The 20,848-nt window shown below is 37.7% G+C and overlaps 1 long non-coding RNA gene across 1 annotated transcript in view; it reads left to right on the forward strand.

The window, feature by feature from the left end:
- Window positions 1-2,426: 2,426 nt before the first annotated feature.
- LOC126949279 (uncharacterized) overlaps window positions 2,427-20,848 on the forward strand; it is a 46,448-nt gene continuing 28,026 nt past the window's right edge. The window contains exons 1-4 of the long non-coding RNA XR_007723649.1: window positions 2,427-2,445; window positions 10,239-10,379; window positions 16,501-16,564; window positions 18,529-18,629. This is a non-coding gene — a long non-coding RNA (uncharacterized LOC126949279). The remainder of the gene's footprint in view (window positions 2,446-10,238; window positions 10,380-16,500; window positions 16,565-18,528; window positions 18,630-20,848) is intronic.

Below are 20,848 nucleotides of genomic sequence, written 5' to 3' on the forward strand. Positions count from 1 at the left end.
CCATTGTCCTCAATTTACTCAGTGCTCCAGCGGCATTTGATAGAGTTGACCTGCTACTTAAATCCACAAATTGACTTAGCGGTACATAGTGCAGGCCTAAAAAATGAGAAAAAAATAATCACCCATGAAGTTCACTGTAGCATAATGAAAATAACACTGAAACGCAACCATTTATTTATGACATAGTCTCATTGTGTTTTCTAGTCAGAAAGTTAAAATACTATGCTAGGCAGTTCAGACTATATTCATCAAAATTATGTCATTCTTTTCCTAACTTAGAAGAATATTTTCTTATATCAAAAGTTAAAGCCTTTGCCTGTACTTGGATCTTGCTATCCTTTCAAACATGCCTGAAGAGGTGAAAAATGTTACCAAGTTTTCAAAACAGGCTAGGCAGAGGCAGAGGCAGTGGTGAGAGTGAAACTGGCTTTGAGGTCAAGTAATCCATTGTTTTCACTGCTCTATAAATTTTGTTCTCACTTTCTTTTTCACTTAGAACTTCATGTAAAGATACTTACCAAATTTCCATTAATTATTTAAATCATGAAATATTGCAGACATGTAGAATTACATAAAGGATAGATAGATATATAGAACATGCATATTCCCACTATCTAAGAAATAGAATCAATTTTTTTTCTGTAGAGGAAACTATTAATACAGTTTTAATATTTATCAATCTCATTTATTTCTTTACATTTTTGCTAAATGTGTATGTAGTCCTATGTAGTACATAGACTCATTTTGAATGTTTCCATTTCTGTGTAAATGAAATCACTGAGTATATAGGTCTTTGCCTAACATATTTGTGATTTATCCATAATGAATTTTCAGTTGCTAAGAATTCATTTTCACTGTCATGTAACATTTGATATATGATAATGTCAAAATTTATTTACCTGTTCTTTTGATAGACATGTAAGTTGTTAATAAATTTTCCATTGTTGCTATTTTTAAAATGTCTCCTTATGAATGTGTATGATCATTTCTTTGCTGTATATACCTATAAATATGCTTTCTGAGTAGCAGGTATAATAAACTCATCAGATTTGCTAGATATTGCTAATTGCTCTCAGTAGTTGCCTTCCCCAGTGGGATAAAAAAATCTTATTTATTATTCTTATCAAAACACTGTTTTCAGAGATTCGCAGTAATATCTAAAGTTAGTTTTCATTTGCACTTCCCTCTTTGCTACTGAGATTGAACATCTATTCATATTTAATATTTACTAGTTTATTTACTTTTTCTATCTACTGCCTGTTCATATCTATTGATATTTTATACTAGATTCATTTTTATTTTTCTTTATTGATTTGTAGAAATCCTTCATATATTCTGGCAAGCACATGTGGCAGGTACTGTTACATGCTTACTCAATACCCATGTAATATACCATGTTCTCTAAAACTGTCATTATGACAGAAATTTGTTTTCCATTCTAATTTTATAATGAGCTTGCTATACTATAAAAAGTGAAAACAAAGCAAAACATTAGTGAAACATCGTTTGAGTTATGTTGAATGCATATATTAATTTTAAGGAAACTGCCATCTTCACGATATTGAATTTCCCTGTCTTTGAAATTATCTCTACTTATTTACATCTTTAATTTCTTTCAATAAAATATTTTAAATGCTGTGTATCATTATGACACCCATTTTCTTGAATTTATTTCAAGGTTTTTTTTTACTTTTGGAAATTATTGTAAATTAAATACTTTAAAAATTTATTTTATGGACCAGTTTGTTGCTGTGGTATTGACATTAAACTAATTTTGTTTGTTGGTCTGTTATAAAGCAATCTTGCTAAAATTATTGGTTATAATAATTGTTAAGTCTCTTGATTTTGTTATGTAGAGCATCATATTCTGACAAGTAATGCCAGATTTGTTTCTTGCTTTGGAAATTTCCTATTATTTCTCACTGTGCTTGCTGACTAGATCCATAAAACAATAATAAAAAAAAAGACTGATGAGTACTTTTGTTTTGTTTCTGATTTTAAAGACATTATACCTAATATTTAATTATTAAGTGTAATGTTTCTTTATTCTTTTGGTATATCTGGTTCAAGAACTTTCTATTCCTATTCCTAGAGTTTTTAATCATAAATGAACAATGAATTTTAAGAAAGTCAGTCTTTTTCTGTTACTGAGATATACTTTTTTCTTTTTATCTCTTAGTTTTGTTGATTATATTAATATATTTTGTCATGATAAACCATCCTGAATTTTTGTGCTGCCTGCATTTGACTTGATAATATTTTATTTAGAATGTCTGCATGTGTCTTCTTGAAGGACATTGCACTATAACTTAACCTTGTGTCCGTGTTCACGTTAGTATTTTCTTTCTAGGTTTTTCTCACCACATAAAATATGTTATAGAGTAGTTCATCTATTTCTCTTCCATGAAAGAGTTCATCTGGTAGATTGGAGGACCACTTTTCCTTGTGAGTATATTGATTTTGTGTCCTTACCTGTTATTATTTGACTTACACTCTCTGTGTCCCTGAGAGTATTCCTTGTGCATTAGCATTGGGGTTGGACACACAATTTATATGAGAAATAAGTCTTTGTTTTTGCAGATCACTGACACATTTGACATTTTTTGCAACTATAGCATAAATGAACTAACACATCACCAAAAATTAAAATTACGTTTTTCTTTAATGTCTGATAGAAATCACCTACAAAATTATTTTTCTCTTTTAAATGAGATTTTTAAAACGATACTAATTACTTTAGTAATTGTAGGTCTATGTGGGTCGTAAAAATTTATTTCTGAACCACTTTGAATAAATTAAGTTATAATTGTCTAGAAAACTCTCCATTTTGTTTATGTTCTTTGTCCTAAAGTGGATATAAAGTTCTACTCATTTTTAAATTTCTTCTGCCTCTACATGTTCTCCCTGTTTTAAAATGTCAATTGATTATTTCTTCCTTTGGTTTGTTCTTTATTAATCTTGCTGTGCTTTGCTTTATTTAGTTTATTAATCTTTATTTATTTATTTATTTATTTTGAAATGGAGTCCGTCTCTGTCGCCCAGCCTGGAGTGCAATGGTGCAATCTTAGCTCACTGCAACCTCCGCCTCCCAGGTTCAAGTGATTCCCCTGCCTCAGCCTCCCAGATGGCTGGGACTACAGGCACATGCCACCACATTTGGCTTATTTTTTTATTTTTAGTAGAGACGAGGTTTCACCATGTTGGCCAGGCTGGTCTCAAACTGCTGACCTCAGGTGATCAGCCCGCCTTGGCCTCCCAAAGTGCTGGGATTACAGGCTTGTGCCACCGTGCCAGGCCTTTATTAGTATTTTCAAAAAGTCAACTCTTTATTGAATATCTTGAATCTTTATTTCGTATTATTTATTTAATTTCATTATCTACTCATTTATTATTTTTCTTTTTCTTTCTTTGTGATTTTCTTTCTTTAAACTTTATCTTTTTAGAACACTTTTAAGTTCACAGAAAAATGGAGAAGAAGGAAGATAGATTTATCATTTACCCCTTTCCCCCATACATGCATGAATAGCCTCCATCCACCATTAACAAAGTCCCCCACCAAAAAGTGGTACATTTGATGCAACCATTGAACCTACATTGACACATCATTATCACCCAAAGTCCATAGTTAATATTGACTCTCGATGTTGTACATTATGTATGTTTGAACAAATGAACAATGACATTATCCACCATTATAATATCATAGAGAGCAGTTTCATTGCATTAAAATTGTCCTGTTCTCCACCTATTCAACCCTGCTTCCTCTGGAACTCCTGTCAACCTACTGATCTTTTTTAATGTCTCCATAGTTTTTCCTTTTCCAGAATATCATGTATTTAGAATACAGTATGTAGACTTTTCAGATTGGCTTCTTTCACACATTAACTTGCTTTCCAGTTTCTTCCATTTCTTTAGAAATATCAAGTCATATAATGCATCATATCAAAAGGCCAAAGGAGAAAAAAAAAAACCTACACGATCATATCAATTGATGCAGAGGAAACATTTAACAAAATCCAACACCCATTCATGATTAAAAACTCTCAGTAAACTAGGAATAGAAGGGAACTTCCTTAACTTGATAACGAATATCTACACATTAGAACTAACATCATACTCAACAGTAAAAAACTAGAAACTTCCCCACTAAAACCAAGAACAAGGCAAGAATGTCCCCTTTAAGCAGTATTTTTCAACAGCATACTGAAAATGCTAGCTAATACAATATGAAAGGAAACCAAAATAAAAGATATATTGATTGGGAAGGAAAAAAATACTCCTGGGTCTAATAAGCAATTATACCAAGGTTGTAAGATATGAAGTCAATGTATAAAACTCAGTTGATTTCCTGTATATAAGAAATGAATAACTGGAATTTGAAATTAAAACACAATACCACTTACATTAGCAGCCCAAAAATGAAATTTTGGGGTATAAATTAACAAAGTATATACAAGATCTATATGAGGAAAGTTATAACACTCTGATGAACAAAGTAAAAGAAGAACTAAATAATTGGAGAGACATTCATGTTCTTAGATATGAACCATCTTGCATTTCTGTGCTTTGTGAATTTGGCTTGATAGTATTTTATTTAGGATGTCTGCAGTTTTCTTCATGTAAGACATTGCAATACACTTTAACCTTGTGTTGGTATCCATGCTGGGTTTTATTATCTAGGTTTTTCTTACCACATAAAATTTGTTATAGAGTAGTCCATCTATTTCACTTCCACAGGAGAGTTTGTTTATCTATGGTAGATTGGACCACTACCCTTTTCTGCGAGAATATTGATAATGTTGTATGTCCTTGCCTTTCATTCCATTTTCATGACTCTATATTGTTAAGATGTCAATTCTTCCCAACTTGACTTATAGATTCAGTGCAGTCCCTGTAAAAATCCCAGCAAATTATTTTGTGGATCGAAAAACTGATTTTAAAATTTATATAGAAAGGTAAAAGACCCAAAATAGCCAACACAGTGTTGAAGGAGAAGGAGAAAGTTGGAAGGCTGACACAACCTTACTTCAAGACTTATTATCAAGCTACGGTAATCAAGAAAGAGTGGTACTGGTGGAAAAATAGACAAATCAATGTATAAGCCATCCAGTCTATGGTATTGTGTTATAGAAGCCCCAATGACTAAGACAGTACACAATTAAAGTGTAGACCAATCCAAATATATTTCCTTATTATTTTCCTTTATTTTAATCAACCTAACTACTGAGAATGTAGCCTTTTGTGTTTTATGCTACAGTCTAAATTAGGAATGTTAACTTTGTGGATTCAAGGCAAAATGTCTTGTCCTCTTTGTAATGATTAGAAAGCAAGGCAATAAGTAGCACAGAATAACAAATGACCTAAGTTTGCTACAAGTAAATGCCCATTTTTTACAGTGGTTTTCAACATCTTTTTCATTTTTGGATTTAAAGTTTCCCTTATTTTCTAGCAGGGCCAAATGTACATTGGAAAAGATGGTTAAAATGTATTCACCATACTTACATTTTTATATGGGGAAGGTTTTTGATGTCTAATATGAATTAAGCTGAAAATGATAGTCTCCTTTCATTCTTAAACTCTTTACATTCTGAATTCCTGCTTTCACCTCCGTTCTTGCAAATTTTCTCAAAGATCTCATAAATACCAAATTTTATTTATGCCTCTCAGTGCTCATTTGCTCATCATTTCCCCTCATTTCTAATTTCTGTTTTCCATTGCCGTTATCTTTTTTTTTTTTTTTTTTTTGCTCTCTTTGTAACACTACCACACTACCACCATTTCCTAAGGTTCAGACTTCAAAATTACATAATAAATTTTCCTCTCTGTACCCTATATTCCATTAATCAGGAAATTCTATAGATTCTTACTACTTATTATGCTTTTGTCTATTTTTTTTTCTATCATTCTCAGACCAGCAAAAAGTGAGACCCTGCAATGTTTCTTGTTGGTCTTTCTCATCTTTGTATATGCCCCACCTCCATGTCTGATCATGGCTTTCCTCGCTTTAAAAATCTAGAGACTAATGTATTATGTATTATATAACTTTCTTAGGTTAATATTCAAATTCTTCCTTTATTTGGCCCTAGACTATTTTCAACCATATCTTTCACAAAACACTTTTGAAGACAAAAATCATGCCATATGAAATGATTTATTGTTCAGTAAACATAAAATCACTCCTTTCAATTTCTTGGGCTTGTGATGTCTTCCAAATGAAATACATTTTACAATGCGTTTGCATCCCCACAAATTGAAAGTAACTTTTGTCAAGATAGAGACTAAATGCTTGGTACAGACATCTTGCATGGATGCTACCAAGGATTCCAAAGTTGGAAATTATCTCCCTTTTCTTTTCTTCTGCAGAATCTTTTATCTATTTTATTGTGTTTCTCAGATGCTGCCTGGTTAGATGGACATTTACATATATCTTCCTGTTAAACTGCAAGGTCCATGATAACTGGGTCTTTTCAACCTCTTTGTATAGTTTTTGGTACTAATCACAGGGAATAAATCATAGAAGATTTTCAACAAATGCTTATTGAGTCTGGAGGTAAATATTGTGAATGCAAACTAATCTTTCTTTTTAAGAATGTACAAAATGCTATTATTCTTTATGATGAGGAACCAAATAGAAATCAGTAAAGACAGAAGAAGGCTTCTTTTGTCCTCTATAGATGATATGTCATTCCGAAAAAACACATGCTCTAGTTTCCTAAATTGAAAACTTATAAATAGCATTATAATATCACCATGTTATACCATCAAAAGAAATAATTAAAATTGTTTTACAACTGAATTTAAAGAGTATCCCTTATATTGCGTATTACTTTACTCATTTAATTATCGTTACCTTCTGTGTTGGCCCAAGATTGCATAGCAAGTAAATGTTGGAGATTAAATGTATACATAACTCTTCTAAAACTCTAATTTTGTATACTTCACACATATTTGTTCTATTATATTAAGCTTATACTGGTTGTAGAATTTCCTTTGTGAGATCATATATCAACAAAAGGTCAAAGACAGTGTTCAACTCCCTTGCAGAATATGTTTAAATGCATTGTACTAAGCTCCAACATAGTCATTCTGCATATGTGGGAAAGTTCTTTTCAGACTTAGAGTTCTTGAATTAGAATAAGAGTTTGAAATTACACTTACAACCTGATAGGAGCTGATATGTTATACTAAATACAAACTATAAGTAGTATTTTTTCAAACTGTTGACATGTGCCCAGGTAATACATGGACTACATTGTTTCCCCAAAAGGTTTTTGGTTTAATCTAGTGTTTTTCAGATCAGATTTCACAGATGTGTTGTCAGGAAATGTTAGATGGTCCACACATCCTATATAGTCACTAATTTAGTGTTAGTTTTGTGATTCTATTTGAAATAAGCAATTGACACAATTGATAGCATTTAGCTTTTATTGTATTGGCAAACATGTCTTAGCATTAGCAATTACCTTGGCATTTTCCAATATTAAAATGATCACTATCTGTTGCTATGTTTATATTTGGATTTTTATTATAAGCATATCTACCATTTGATCCTAATATCAAAAACATAAAATCATTCTAACACAATTTTCATGTTGGACTTTTTAACATTAACAGACAAATATATAGGTATAAATTTCTATTGAAAATGTTTTCATAGAATAAGATTTCAATTTATTAAGCAATATAATAAATTGGGACCTGATAGTAAGAAAGAGCTTTGAGGGAAAGTAATGTCCCATTTATAGTGGATTGAGAAAAGGAAAACAGAGGCTGATTTAAAATGCAAATACAACATGTGCACCAAGGGAAGGGCCAGATGCTATCACAAAGGAAAAGATCACTTAAATAGAGAAAAGTGGTGAGGCGTTCCTGCTATCACCATTAGTTTGCTGAACCTCCACTTACACTGTAGCAGTCAGTACCGCATTTATATTGAGAGTTTCAATTTAGTTTAGCAAAATATCCATCACATTAATTTAATGCTGTTACTCTGAATTTTTATTTTCTTAACTTTTTTTAGTATTTGCTATAAATGCTTGGTTTTATGGTTGGGAGAGAATTAGGTACATAAGGGATTTATTCTGTCGTATGTTTTTATATATTAAGCAAGATAAAAATAACTGAAGTCAACACTGCTAGTTCATAATACATCTTTCCTTTATGTGAGTTTTTTTTTTTTCTTTTCTCTAGTTAGGAGTCATTGTCTTTAACTATAATCATTCATACAGCAGTTTATAAACAAAAACAAACATAATCTAAATACCTACTATAATCTGTTTTTGAAATGCTAATAACAGGTTTGCCAGTTTTAAAGTGTAAAGCAATTCATTATCACAGCTAGCTGACAAAAGCTTGGGGGCAATGATTTGCTAAAATGATATTAAGAAAAATACGAAACAGTTAACCCTTGAACTTTGAAACTGTTTGAAAATACTGGAATGAGTCTGTACTAGTATGTATAACATTTTGTTATTTATGGACATTTAAAAACAAATGAAAACGCTTGAAAATAGCTGAAAATTAAATACATCTTAATCAAACTAAGTCAACTTCCTCCTCAAGGTGAATAAAATAGCAACAAAAAATTCAGGGTCTCTATTTACCAAAAGTTTATTCTTGTATTTCTTCTCTCTCTTGTTTCACATATTTCAGGCATTTTGCCGATGTTTAGGCCAGTGATCTATTTATTGCCATGAGATAATATAACAATAGATGATAGTGGTCAGAAGTCTTCTCAAACTGCACAGCTTTCTCCCTTAGTAGATTTAGGAGTTTTGTGTTTCTTCCCAAAATAATTTGATTATACTTTGCCAACTGCCAAAATTCTTGTACTAGAGAAATGAGTAAAGTAGCCCTCTAGTGAGGCTATTCATTTGAAGCCAGATTTTCACTCAATACAACAAAATGGCTGCAGGCAGCTGTTTCACAGTGACCCTAAAATGCTGTGTTTTACAAATGCATATATTCAGGATTATAAGCTTTGGTGCCACCTGCTCTTGAATAGTGTGCCATTTTTCTTCCCCACTGCTCCCCTAACCCTTCATCATCACTTCACAAATCTACTCTCCAACTATTAATCCAAATGAAAATATCAAATACTTGGTTCAATGGTAAGATAAAATTACCATTATTGCTATGGTTTGAATGTATGTGTTCCCTCCGAAATTCATGCTAAGTCTTAATCCCCAGTGCAACAATATTAAGAGGTGGAGCCTTTAGGAGATGATCAGCCTCAGAAGAGGAGCGCTGCAGTGAGACCCTCATTCTTCTTAGTGTGTATCTAAGTGGTCATGATCAGAATGCGGGCAGAAATAGGGAAAGATTCTGAGATGGTCTTAGACGGAAAAGACAAGTACTATATTGAAAACTAGAGGAAAGGACAACCTTGTTACAAAGTTGCAAAGAACTTGGCTGCATTGCGTCAGTGTCCTACGGTTTTGTGGAAGGCAGAATTTAAGAGCAGTGAACTTGGATATTTGTGGAGGAGATGTCTGTGTAAAGTGTTCAGGCTGCTGCATGGCTTCTATTGATATCTTAAAGTAAAATGCAGAAGAGAGAAATGGAATGTATAATCAAAAATGGAACAGAAATTAACGATTTGGAAATTCTAAACCTTTCCATGTAAAGAATGAAAAGGGGGTGTTTTGGGGAGAATATCAAGAATGTGGCCAAGTGATACGGAAATTAGTATGGATAAAAGGAACCCAGATGCCATTCGTCAAGACAGTGTAAGAATGATCCTGAAGGAATTTTGGAGATCTTTAAGGCTGCCACTCCCATCACAGACCCAGAGTGCCAGGGCCTTGAGAGCAGAAATATCTCAGGGTAGAGGCCCCGAGGTCTGGGCTCACAAAAGGGCTGAGGTCTGGGCTCAGAGAAGGGCCGCAGCTCTTCTCTCCTCATCGCCCGCAGCGCCGTGAGAGGGAGGGTGTGTTTCAGGGGGCTGTGTTTCAATCTGTTTTTACAGCTCTTTCGGTCCTGGGGCCCCGCTCCAGCCCGCATCTCCTGGACTGGCCTGGCCCTGCCTCTGCTTCCTGTTGTGTGGGGCGACCACTCAGTGCTGGCAGAGGGTGGGAGGGCTATAGTGTTCACAGCTCTGGCTCAGGCAATACCAAGGTCTGGGCCCCCAGAAGAATCACTACTCTTCATTCCCACAGTCTGTGAGCGTGTCGCTGCCTGCAGCTCGGTGAGTCAGCCAGGAAAGTGTTACAGCTCCTTTCACTCCCGCTGTTTGGCAGGTCCTGAGTGCTTATCCCGCATCCAGGAAGAATGAAGTTATGCGGACACCTGGAGAGTGAGCAAGGCTGGGAAGAGCTTTATTGGGCAACCAGACAGCTCTCAGAAGAGAGGTGACCTGAACAGCTAACTCCTATCTGCAGGTAGGTACTCCCAACCAGCGTCCAGTCTGGCGGTGGGGAATGGAGGAAGTGTGTGTTGATTGGTCCATGAGCAGGAGAAAGTCCATGCTAATTGGTCCATGGGTGGCCATGGAAAAAGCACCACTTGATTGGCTGGAAGACATCAAGGAAGTTGTCACTCCGGCAGCGGACTTCACCTGGAACTGGCAATTTGTTCCCCAGTTCACTGGGGACCCACCCTCCCCTGCCTAGGAACCTGTGTGCCTCCTGCCACCATCTACATGCCATCCATGGCGCCCAGGCTGTCTGCACCGAGGAACACCCGCAGGCCCATTCTGAACCACCCTCAGCCCCTGGCCTCCCTCCCGTGTTCTTCAGTGGCCACAGTTTTAGCCTCAGAAGCAGTTTCTGGAGGGACCCGAGGCCGTGGGGGGGGGGGGGCCCGCTGGCATGTTAGTGTTCCCCTGAGCACATGCACATCTGACCAGATTGTGACAGCTCTCGGGCTTAGCTGTTGGGACACGTCCACAACTTTGCTCTGCCGCGGAGCAGTGCTGGGAACAAAGAGAGGCCAAGTAGCGGGGGCAGGCACTTCCGAGCCTGTGGGGGCAGGAGGCTTCCCAGGCTCCGGGGAGCTCAGGGATGGATGCCTGGATCTGGAGCTGTGGCTGGGCAGCTGCCCACTCGGTAGGGTATGAGTTTCTCACTGGGATCACCTGTTCCTGGTCCCTGCCGGCTCTACAGAGGATGCAGCCCTGCCCGTGCCTCCCCGGCTGCAGTTGATGTCCTTGCAGCAGCTGCTCCAGATGGGCTGCCGCCACCACCAAAAGATTCTTCTCAAAACTCAAGATTTGATACTGTCTGCCTTGTTGGGCTTGGGCTTAATTGGAACTTTTTAATGTTTATCTTATGCCTGTCCCACCATTGTATTTTGGAAGCAAAATAGTGTTTGATGTCATAGGTTCACAGCTGGAGGGGAATTTGCCTCAGGATGACTCATACCTTGACTCTCACCCATATCTGATTTAAATAGGACTTTTGACTTAGACTTTAATGCTAATGGTGGAACAGGTTAAGACTTTTGAGGCTATTGATAAGAAATAAAGACATTTTGCATGTGGGAAGGATATGAATTTGGGGGTGGGGGCTAGGGGCAAAAATGCTGTAGTTTGAATGTATTCCCTCCAGAATTCATGTTGAAACTTAATCCCATCTGCAGCAGTGTTAAGAGGTGGTGCCATTATGAGGCGATCCCTCATGGATGAAATTAGTGTGCTTACAAAAGGGCTCGAGGGAGTGAGTTTGGCTCCTCTTGCCCTTCCTTCCACTATGTAAGGACACAGTTTGCCCATTTTGCCACACGAGTTTGCAGCAAGTTCCCCACCAGACAATGAACACCTGTACCTCGAGTTTGGACTTTCCAGCTTGCAGAACTGGAAGACAATTTTTCTTCTTCACAAATGGTCCAGTCTCAGATATTTTTGTGATGGCAGCACAAATGGACTAAAACAATTATCTTTCTTTTTTTCCCACAGCTCATTGATTAGGACTGTTGAAGCTTGGGAGGCAGATGCCTGTCGGAAGCATGGAGAATGTTTAAAAACATAGAAGTCTATCTAAGACATTTATTGCCAGCTTTCACAGATCCCATATTTAGAAAGGCTCCCAGGCCAGGCATGGTGGCTCACGTCTATGATCCCAGCACTTTGGGAGGTCGAGGCGGGTGGATCACGAGGTCAGGAGTTCGACACCAGCCTGGCCAACATGGCGAAACCCCGTCTCTACTAAAAATACAAAAATTAGCTGGGTGTGGTGGCACGCGCCTGTAATCCCAGCTACTCAGGAGGCTGAGGCAGAAAAATCGCTTGAACCCCAGAGGTGGAGGTTGCAGTGAGCCGAGATCACACCACTGCACTCCAGTCTGGGTGACAGAGCAAGACTCCGTCTCAAAAACAAAACAAAACAAAACAAAACAAAAAAAAAAAAAAAAAAAAAAAAAAAAAAAGAAAGAAAGAAAGAAAAAAGAAAGGCTGCCATCCCAACAATTATGCACAAAAGTCTATTCAAGTGTCTTGCATGTACAGAGATTTTTTCTGATTATTTGATTATGCTATTGTTCTGTGAGTAAATTAATGCTCTGGGTGAGCAAATAGAGTGGCTAGTATTTATTTCTTAAATGTTTGATTTATTTTTTTTCCAAAAAAGATAAGTTCCTTTTTTCCTTTTCCTTTTTTTTTTTTTTTTTTTTGCACTTAACTAAAAATATCCCTTCACTGTCACATCTGAATTTGAAAGAAAGTTGCATCCTTTTTCTTAGACTCAAAACAATTTACCAGGTTTTTGCAGTGTTTCAAAATGTTTTAAAAATTCTTTAGCTATAATATCCCAAAAGGTCATAAATTGACAATATTTTTCCATGAAGGTCAGTTTCCATCACTTTTGTCCCTTTTTCAGCTTCTATCTGTCACGGCAAATCTCTGTACCTCTTTCCTTCTGTCTGCCTTTTTTTCACTTTCTTTGCAATGTTTTCTCTGTGCTTTTCCCGCAAAACTCTTGTTTCTTTATCCATTTTACAACACTCTGTAAATTGTTCATAATATAGAAGTATATTTCAGTATGAATATATGTATGTATATTTAACACATACATATAGAAATTTGAACACTTTAAAATATGACCAAATGACTTTTCATTGTCTTTTAGGCAATATCTTTAATTATACACTAAATTCATATTTTCATTTGATAAGGAATTTACTCATGCCAACTAAAATTTATCTCTTTATTTCCTCCTCTGTTTTGCTACTTACATTATTTTTATTATTCTATTTACTAAAATATTTAGATGTTTATTTCTTGTTTCATCAATATTAAAACTATTTCAAAATACATCACTAAGTAATAGGATAAAATTAGGGCTCCTTTACTCCTGTTTACCTACTGCCTACAACCTTAAGTATTTATTTTTATATACCAAACCATTATTTTTTAATTGTTCTATTTGTAATATTTACATTCTATTGAATAACTAATAGAATGCAATTAAAAGGGAATTCAAAATTCCTTGTTTATAGGTTAAGTTTTTAAAATGGAAAATAAATAAAGTTTGTTATAATATTATGATTATATAAATATATTACAGGAATAAACATGATAACCAGACCCACAGAAAATGCATGTAGTTCTATGTCATTTCAAAGAGAATGAGTATGTTGCAAGAGAGAGCAAATGTATTCAGATTCTTATATGTTAATGCTTGTTTAAAATCAAGTCATAATAAAGGACAAGCTACAAAGTGAGAAAAAAATACTGGGACATCACTTATCTGACAAAGGACTATGTATAGAATATAAAAACACCACTCAAAACTCAACAGGTAATAAAACAACCAATCCTGTTTTAAAAATTGGAACATAAACCATCACTTCACCAAAGAGCATATACAGATGGAAACAAGCACATGAAAAGATGATCATCATCATTTCCCCGATTAGAAAAATACAAATTAAATCCACAGTGAAATAATATATATTAGAATGACTGGAAAAGGAAACCAAGCAGATGTCACAAAACCAAGCAGATGTCACAAACCAAGCAGATGTCACAATACAAATATGCACTTAATATATGATCAAGGAATCCCACTCAGGTATTTATTCTAGAGAAATAAAAACATGTTCATATAAAAGCTCACGTACAATATTTATAGCAGCTCTTTTTATAAATGCCAAAACATAGAGATAAACTAAATTTCTTTAACGAGTGGATATATTGTGATACGTTCATATAATAATCTTCAATAATAAAAAGTAGTAAACTATTGATACATACAAGGATTAATATTTAAGGCATTAAGCTGTGCTGAAGAAGGGTGTTTTAAAAGGTTACATAATGTATGATTATATTTATATGATGCCTTAGAAAAGGCATAACTGTAATGAAGATGAAATAATGAGTGAGATTGGGTGAAGTGGCTCATGCTTGTAATCCTAGCACTTTGGGAGGCCGAGGCAGGCAGATCACCTGAGGTCAGAAGTTCAAGACCAGCTGGCCAACATGGTGAAACCCCGGCTCTACTAAATATACAAAAATTAGCTGGGCATGGTGGCGTGTGCCTGTAATCCCAGCTACTCGGGGGCTGAGGCAGGAGAATCTCTTGAACCCGGGACGGGGATGTTGCAGTCAGTTGAGATCATGCCACTGCACTCCAGGTTGGGTGACAGAGTGAGACTCTATCTCAAAAAGAAGAAGAAATAATGAGTGGTTGCCAGAGGTTAGTGTTGGGGAAATGGTGCAACTACAAAGGGGCAGCAAGCTGGAGATTTGTAGGTGGAGGAAATTGTTTGTATCCTCAACTATGGATCGTGGTGGTATTAACATGTTTTAATACTCATGGAATTGTACGTCAAAGAGATCAATTTTAGTGTATGTAGTTTTTAAAGAGTAAGATAAAGTAAAATAAGTTGTACCATGTATTAGTTACTTCAGATCTGGAATATAACTTCCAACACTTTCCCTAGAATTTCCTATTGTATTTTTCCTTTTTGATAGAAGAAAATATATACTTTTAATCAAGTAAATGTATAAAAGATTTATGTAAATGTATACATTTATATAAATTATGTAAATGTATAAATTTATGTAAATATCTTACAGCTTCTTAATAATAATAATAGTATATGTTACATGGCACTTACTTTCATTTTGAGAGCATTCTTGGAGTCCTTTGACCTTCTATCTAATTTTGACTAAATATTTGCTAGGTGTACTATACTATTACATCCATAATTTTTTTACCTTTGCACTCCTGGGTTGGTTCTGTTGTTTCCTGGATTTTGAGCTCTTTTCTCAGGAAAGTTTACAATTTTCTCTATTTAATATTTAATTTTTTTAACTAAATCTTTATGAGAGGTAAGATTTATAAATTTTTGCATGCCCCAAAAATATATTTTTCTTTTATGCCTGGTAATAATTGGTCTGGGTAAGGAAATCTATGTTCCATGTCATTTTTAAAGAGCTCTGAAAGTGCGGATATCAAACTCACTGTCTTAATTTGGGTTCCTCAAGAAAGCAGGAACTAAGCAAAAATTTAAGTATAGGTAGTTGATTTTGGTGTTAGACCCAGGAATCAGAAGTGAGAGAGTGGGGAGAGTGAGGTTGTTAAGAAAGAAAATGTAATGTTAGGGTGCTCTATCAAAGTAGCTGCTGTGGACAACTGGGCCCAATTCCTCCAGCATCTTCTGAGACTGTACCTACTACCTCCCAGATTTTTCCATCTGGAGTATAGGACACTGGAGTACTTGATACACAGGTTACCACTCCACATTGTTTGTTGGATTCTCTTTATGTGCATTAAATTTCTCCTTCCACTGCCATTTGTTGTTAGTACTTGAAAGTTCCTACAATGCTGGAGAAAGCTCTGAGGCAAAATGCAAAAAGATGCACATTTTTTCAGCATTATATAAATTTGAGGCCACTTGGAACTGTCTACTACAATTGATAATGAAATCATATTGTGCATTGATAGGATGTGACCAAGGACCCACCCCAGAGGTGTCTGGTTCACTCCTTACACTGTAGATATATCTGCTTATGTACCTGACATGGTTTGGCTGTGTCCCCACCCAAATCTCATCTTGAATTGTTATTCCCATAATCCCCATGTGTCATGGGAGGGGCCCGGTGGGAGGTAATTGAATCATGGGGGTGGTTACCACCATGCTGTTCTCCTGATAGTGAGGGAGTTCTCATGAGATCTGAGGGTTTTATAAGCATCTGGCATTTCTCCTGTTGGCATTCATTCTCTCCCCTGTCACCCTGTGAAGAAGTGCCTTCTGCCATGATTGTAAGTTTCCTGAGCCCTCCCCAGCCAAGAAGAACTGTGAGTCAATTAAACCTCTTTTCTTTCTAAACTACCCAGTTTTGAGTATTTCTTGTGAGAACAGCTGGTACAGTACCACATTAAGTTCACTCAGTTTCTAATACTTCAAGGTAGTGACCAGCTGGAATTTTTATAAGATTTAATACAGGAGTCTTAGTGGAACAGACTACAGTCCCTAATGCTGCCACTTTGTCCGAGACCATTAGAGATATTTACCATCTCTTGTCTCAATTGTTCATTCTAGATTTTCTCCCTTTTTCAGGCAGAATTTTATCTCATCTAAACAGCTTACCTGGTGTGATGACCAAGAGCTTTCTCTCTGAAAGGTCAGTTAATTACTCAAAGTTTCTTCTGTGATTACCAACCATCTACTTCTGGATAACAAGGCACTAAAACATTTAGTGGCTTAAAACAACATATTATTTATTGTTTATTATGGTTTCCTGTGTTGACTAAACTTAGCTGGATTGTTGCTTGGGATCTCTCCTATGGCTGCAGTCTGTTAGAAATAGATATTGCAGTCATCAGAAGGCCCAAATGACCTGAATGCCCAAGTTCCAGTTCACTGCAGGCTGTTGACTGGAGTATCTACACATTGCCTGTCCATGTCTTAGGCTTCTCAGGTATGGCAGTTGAGTTCCAAAAATAAGTTATAGACAGACAGGAAGTAGAAGTGTTATGGGATCTTTGTGGTGTCAGTTTTTCTGGCTGGAAACCTCTGTGGCTAGTGGTGCCTTTGCCTGAGTTCTTGTCCTATGTCCAGAAAGAATGAGGTATGCAGACAAATGAAGGATAAACAAGACAAAGAGGAGCTTCATTAAGTGTTAGAACAGCTCAGAGGAGACCTGCAGAGGGTAACTCCTCCCTGTTACTATCAATGTCTGCTGCTCTCAGCAGAGTGGGGGCCCTGGAGAGGGTAGCTCCTCTCTGCAGCTGGTAGCTCTCATGCCTCTGCTGGTCTCTGAAGCTCTCAGTAAGAGAGGGTAGCTCCTCTCTACAGCTGGTCATCCCAGTCCCATCACCTCTCTGTTCTCTCCACTCTCTGCCCTGCTCTGACTGAGCCCGGGGCTTTTATTGACCTCAGAGGGGAGGAAGTATGTGCTGACTGGTCCATGGGCAGCCATGGGCAGGCCCAGGAAAAGGCACCATAAGTTCCCCATCTTGTCTGCAGGACTGGCATCCTGGCCTCAGGCTTCAGGCCTGTTCTGGCCTGAAGGTGGGGCTTCACTGGGGATTCACCCCCTTCCTCCCAGGAGCCTGTCTGCCTCCCACATCATCTATAGAACCCAGGCTGCTGGTATCTGCAGGCCATCACCCAAGTACCCCCAACCCACCTCAATGTCCCCTCCATACTTCTTGGTGCCTAAAGTCCAGAGGGGGCCAAGGCAGCAGGGGGCTGGCATGCCAGTGCTGCTCCAAGTGTGGGCACACCTGGCTAGTCTGTGACAGTGCCCAGGCTCAGCCCCAACCCTGCTCCAGTATTGGAGCCAATGCTGGGAGTTGGGATAGGCTAGGCAGTGGGAGCAGGCACCTCTGATCCTGCAAAGGCAAGGGGGCCCTTCCCAGGCCCCCCAGGAGTGCAGGAATGCCTAGGTCTGCAGCTCTGGTTTGGGAGGCTGCAGCTGTGCTGGGGGACAGGGCTACTGCCTGCTCTTGGAGTGGGAGGCCCACATCCACAGTCACAATGTGGGCAACTGCAGCCTCACCCTCCTGGCAACTCCAAGTCCTTTCTGGGCCTGGGCTGACATCCAGGGCAGGCGTGACGTTGCTGTGAGCTGCCCCTGTGGCCTTAGCATGCAACCTGGCCCAGCCCCATCATGGCAGCTCCCAGGGTGGTAGGCTGCAGGCAGCGAGGGCTGTCCAACTCCTTCCTGTGCCCTCCCTGAGGTGGCCAGCGTGATGGCAGTGGTTACCCCAAATGGCCCACTGTTGCCATCAGAAGCTGCTAGTTTCTTAAGGCCAGGACCTGCCATAATGTGACTTGTATTATATTTTAATAGTTAAAGAAATTATAGATCCTGCTCAGATTTAAGATGGGCATAAGACTCATTTTCAATGGAAAGATTGAACTTCTCATAAAATAACCTATGTTTGCAACTAAGTAGTTTTCTTAGTGTCCTTCCTGTTTAGATATCCAGAGAGAGCTTTTTCTTTAATTTTGTCCCATTTCTCTCTCTTCCAGTCCAAGCTAATAATCATTCCTTTAAAGTTTTTGTGGACTTTCTGTGTATTAAATTACAATCCACTTTTTTAAACCAGTGGTTCTAAATATAGATTTTTTGTCCTACAGGCATTTAGATGGTCTGGAAACAATTTTGACCGTCAAGAATTGGGTGAAGAGGCCAGGCGCCGTGGCTCGCACCTGTAATCCCAGCACTTTAGGAGGATGAGGTGGGTGGATCACCTGAGTTCAGGAGTTCGAGACCAGCCTGGCCAACATGGTGAAACCCCATCTCTACTAAAAATACAAAAATTATCTGGGCATGGTTGCGGGTACCTGTAATCCCAGCTACTCGGGAGGCTGAGGCAGGAGAATCGCTTGAGCCCAGGAGACACAGGTTACAGTGAGCCCAGATTGTGCCACTGCACTCCAGCCTATATGACAGAGTGAGACTCCATCTGAAGAAAAAAAAAAAAAAAAAAAAAGAATCGGGTGAAGATGGTCCTACTGGTATCTAATGGGTAGAGCTCACGAATATTGCTAAACATTCTACAAGGTACAGGACAACACAAAAGACTCCCTCATCCCAACAAGGAATTATCTGACCCAAAATGTCTATAGTGCCAAGGTTGAAAAGTCCTGCTTTAGATAACAGCCACACCCATAAGTCTATTTGAGACAGTCCCTTCATTACCTTTGGTTCCCTATGATAATGTCTTCAATATTATTAGAAGACTTAATGTGTCACAGAGAGGATATACAAGGACCTTTATCTGTTTGAAGTTATCTTTCAGATACCACTTTAGCTCTTTCTTCAGTTTATCAAGGACCTTATACTTCCACATAATTTGATCTTTGTTTTGAAAAAATTTATACTATGGCATTCTTTTTCTGGAGAGATTGGAGATTTTTAAAAAACAGTCTTATTTTTGGTCCCAGAAAGCTTGACCTTTTATGTTTCATTTAAATTCTGATTTTAAAAAATGGAAGTATTTCCCCTTTGTTTAATTTCTCTCTTCTTATATTTTATCATAGGCAGCTAAAATCAGCCAGATGAAGCTTGAAATTCTGCCTTCAAATCTCCCCAACTATCCCAATGTTACTAGGTACTCTCTCTATTTTTCTTATTGCCAAAGGTGACAGTGTTGCCAGATTTTCTGCCACTACATAAAAAGTGCCTCTTTTCACTAGCTTCTGTTATGGACTGAATGTATGTATCCCCCATGAATTCATATGTTAAAGCCTTAACCTGCAATGTGACTATCTTTGGAGGTGAGGCCTTTGAGAAGTAATAACATTTAGATGAGCTGATGGTGGTGGAGCCAGCATGATAAGATTAGTTCCCTTATAAGAAGAGGAAGAAAGATGGATTTCTCTCCAACTACACACATTGAGGAAAGGCCATGTGAGTGATACCAACAAAGCTGGTCTGCCTTAAAATGGGGTCTTTCCCTGTCCAGTGCCACAAAGTCAATATGCAAAACCAAAAGTGAGAGTCAAGAAGTGCAGGTATAGGGCATATTTAATGAAAGGGTTGGGCATTAAAAATGAGGAGAGGAATATTCATGTATTTTCTGGGAGCGGATAGAGAACTTGGAACTGGAGTTGCCACCTTCCTTTTTGTCATTTTGTGGTTTATTCTGGTTGTTGTTATAGTGATTGTCAATGGTCATGGTGCTTGTGGGAGTGTCACTGAGCATGGACATTAGATTATAATGAAGTTAGAAGCTCTTCAGAGGTCAGGTGACCTGCCATTTTACATCCCACCAGTCTTAGCTGGTTTAATCACAAGGGGAAACTTCTGACTTTAGTCCTCCTGTCTCCTAAAGATAAGCAGAGTTAAGGTGGTATAGAAATTGATCTAGGTCTTAAAGGCATTACACTAGGTAACATGAGGACACAGTGAGAAGGTGGTCATTTGCAAGCCAGAAAGAGGGCCTTTGTCAGGAATCAAATCTGCTGGTCCCTTGATCTCAGACTTCCAACCTCCAGAACTGTGAGAAGGGTCTGTGGCTAAGCCACCTAGTCTTTGGTATTTTGATATAACAGCCTGGGCTGAATAGGACAGCCTCTAATAACACCCTCACTGTCTTCAAGCCCTCTCCAGCAGCCTCCTTAAGGTCTTCCAGGTTTCACTATCAGTCTCCTGCAAACTCTTCCAGCATCTGCCCATTGCTTAAACCCAAAGCCAATTGTCGTCAATTTTTAGGTTATGTTTTTTCTAGGAGTAACATTTACTTTGCTCTTGTTAGGTTGTCACAGCTGTAATTATTCCTTCATCATTGTCACCAGGCATGTGAGCACCAACATTTCGGTTTATGTTTCCCTAAACTAATGCCTGAGAAAAAGACTTAAGTGAAGTTCATTTGTTTGAAATAATATCCCAAGAAACAGGGTTAAGGGAAGGGAGTAGTGAGACAAGGAAGGAGGAAAAGATAATGAGGTCACT

This window comes from Macaca thibetana, chromosome 2 (genome assembly GCF_024542745.1).
Source record: "Macaca thibetana thibetana isolate TM-01 chromosome 2, ASM2454274v1, whole genome shotgun sequence".
Lineage (NCBI taxonomy): Eukaryota > Metazoa > Chordata > Mammalia > Primates > Cercopithecidae > Macaca > Macaca thibetana.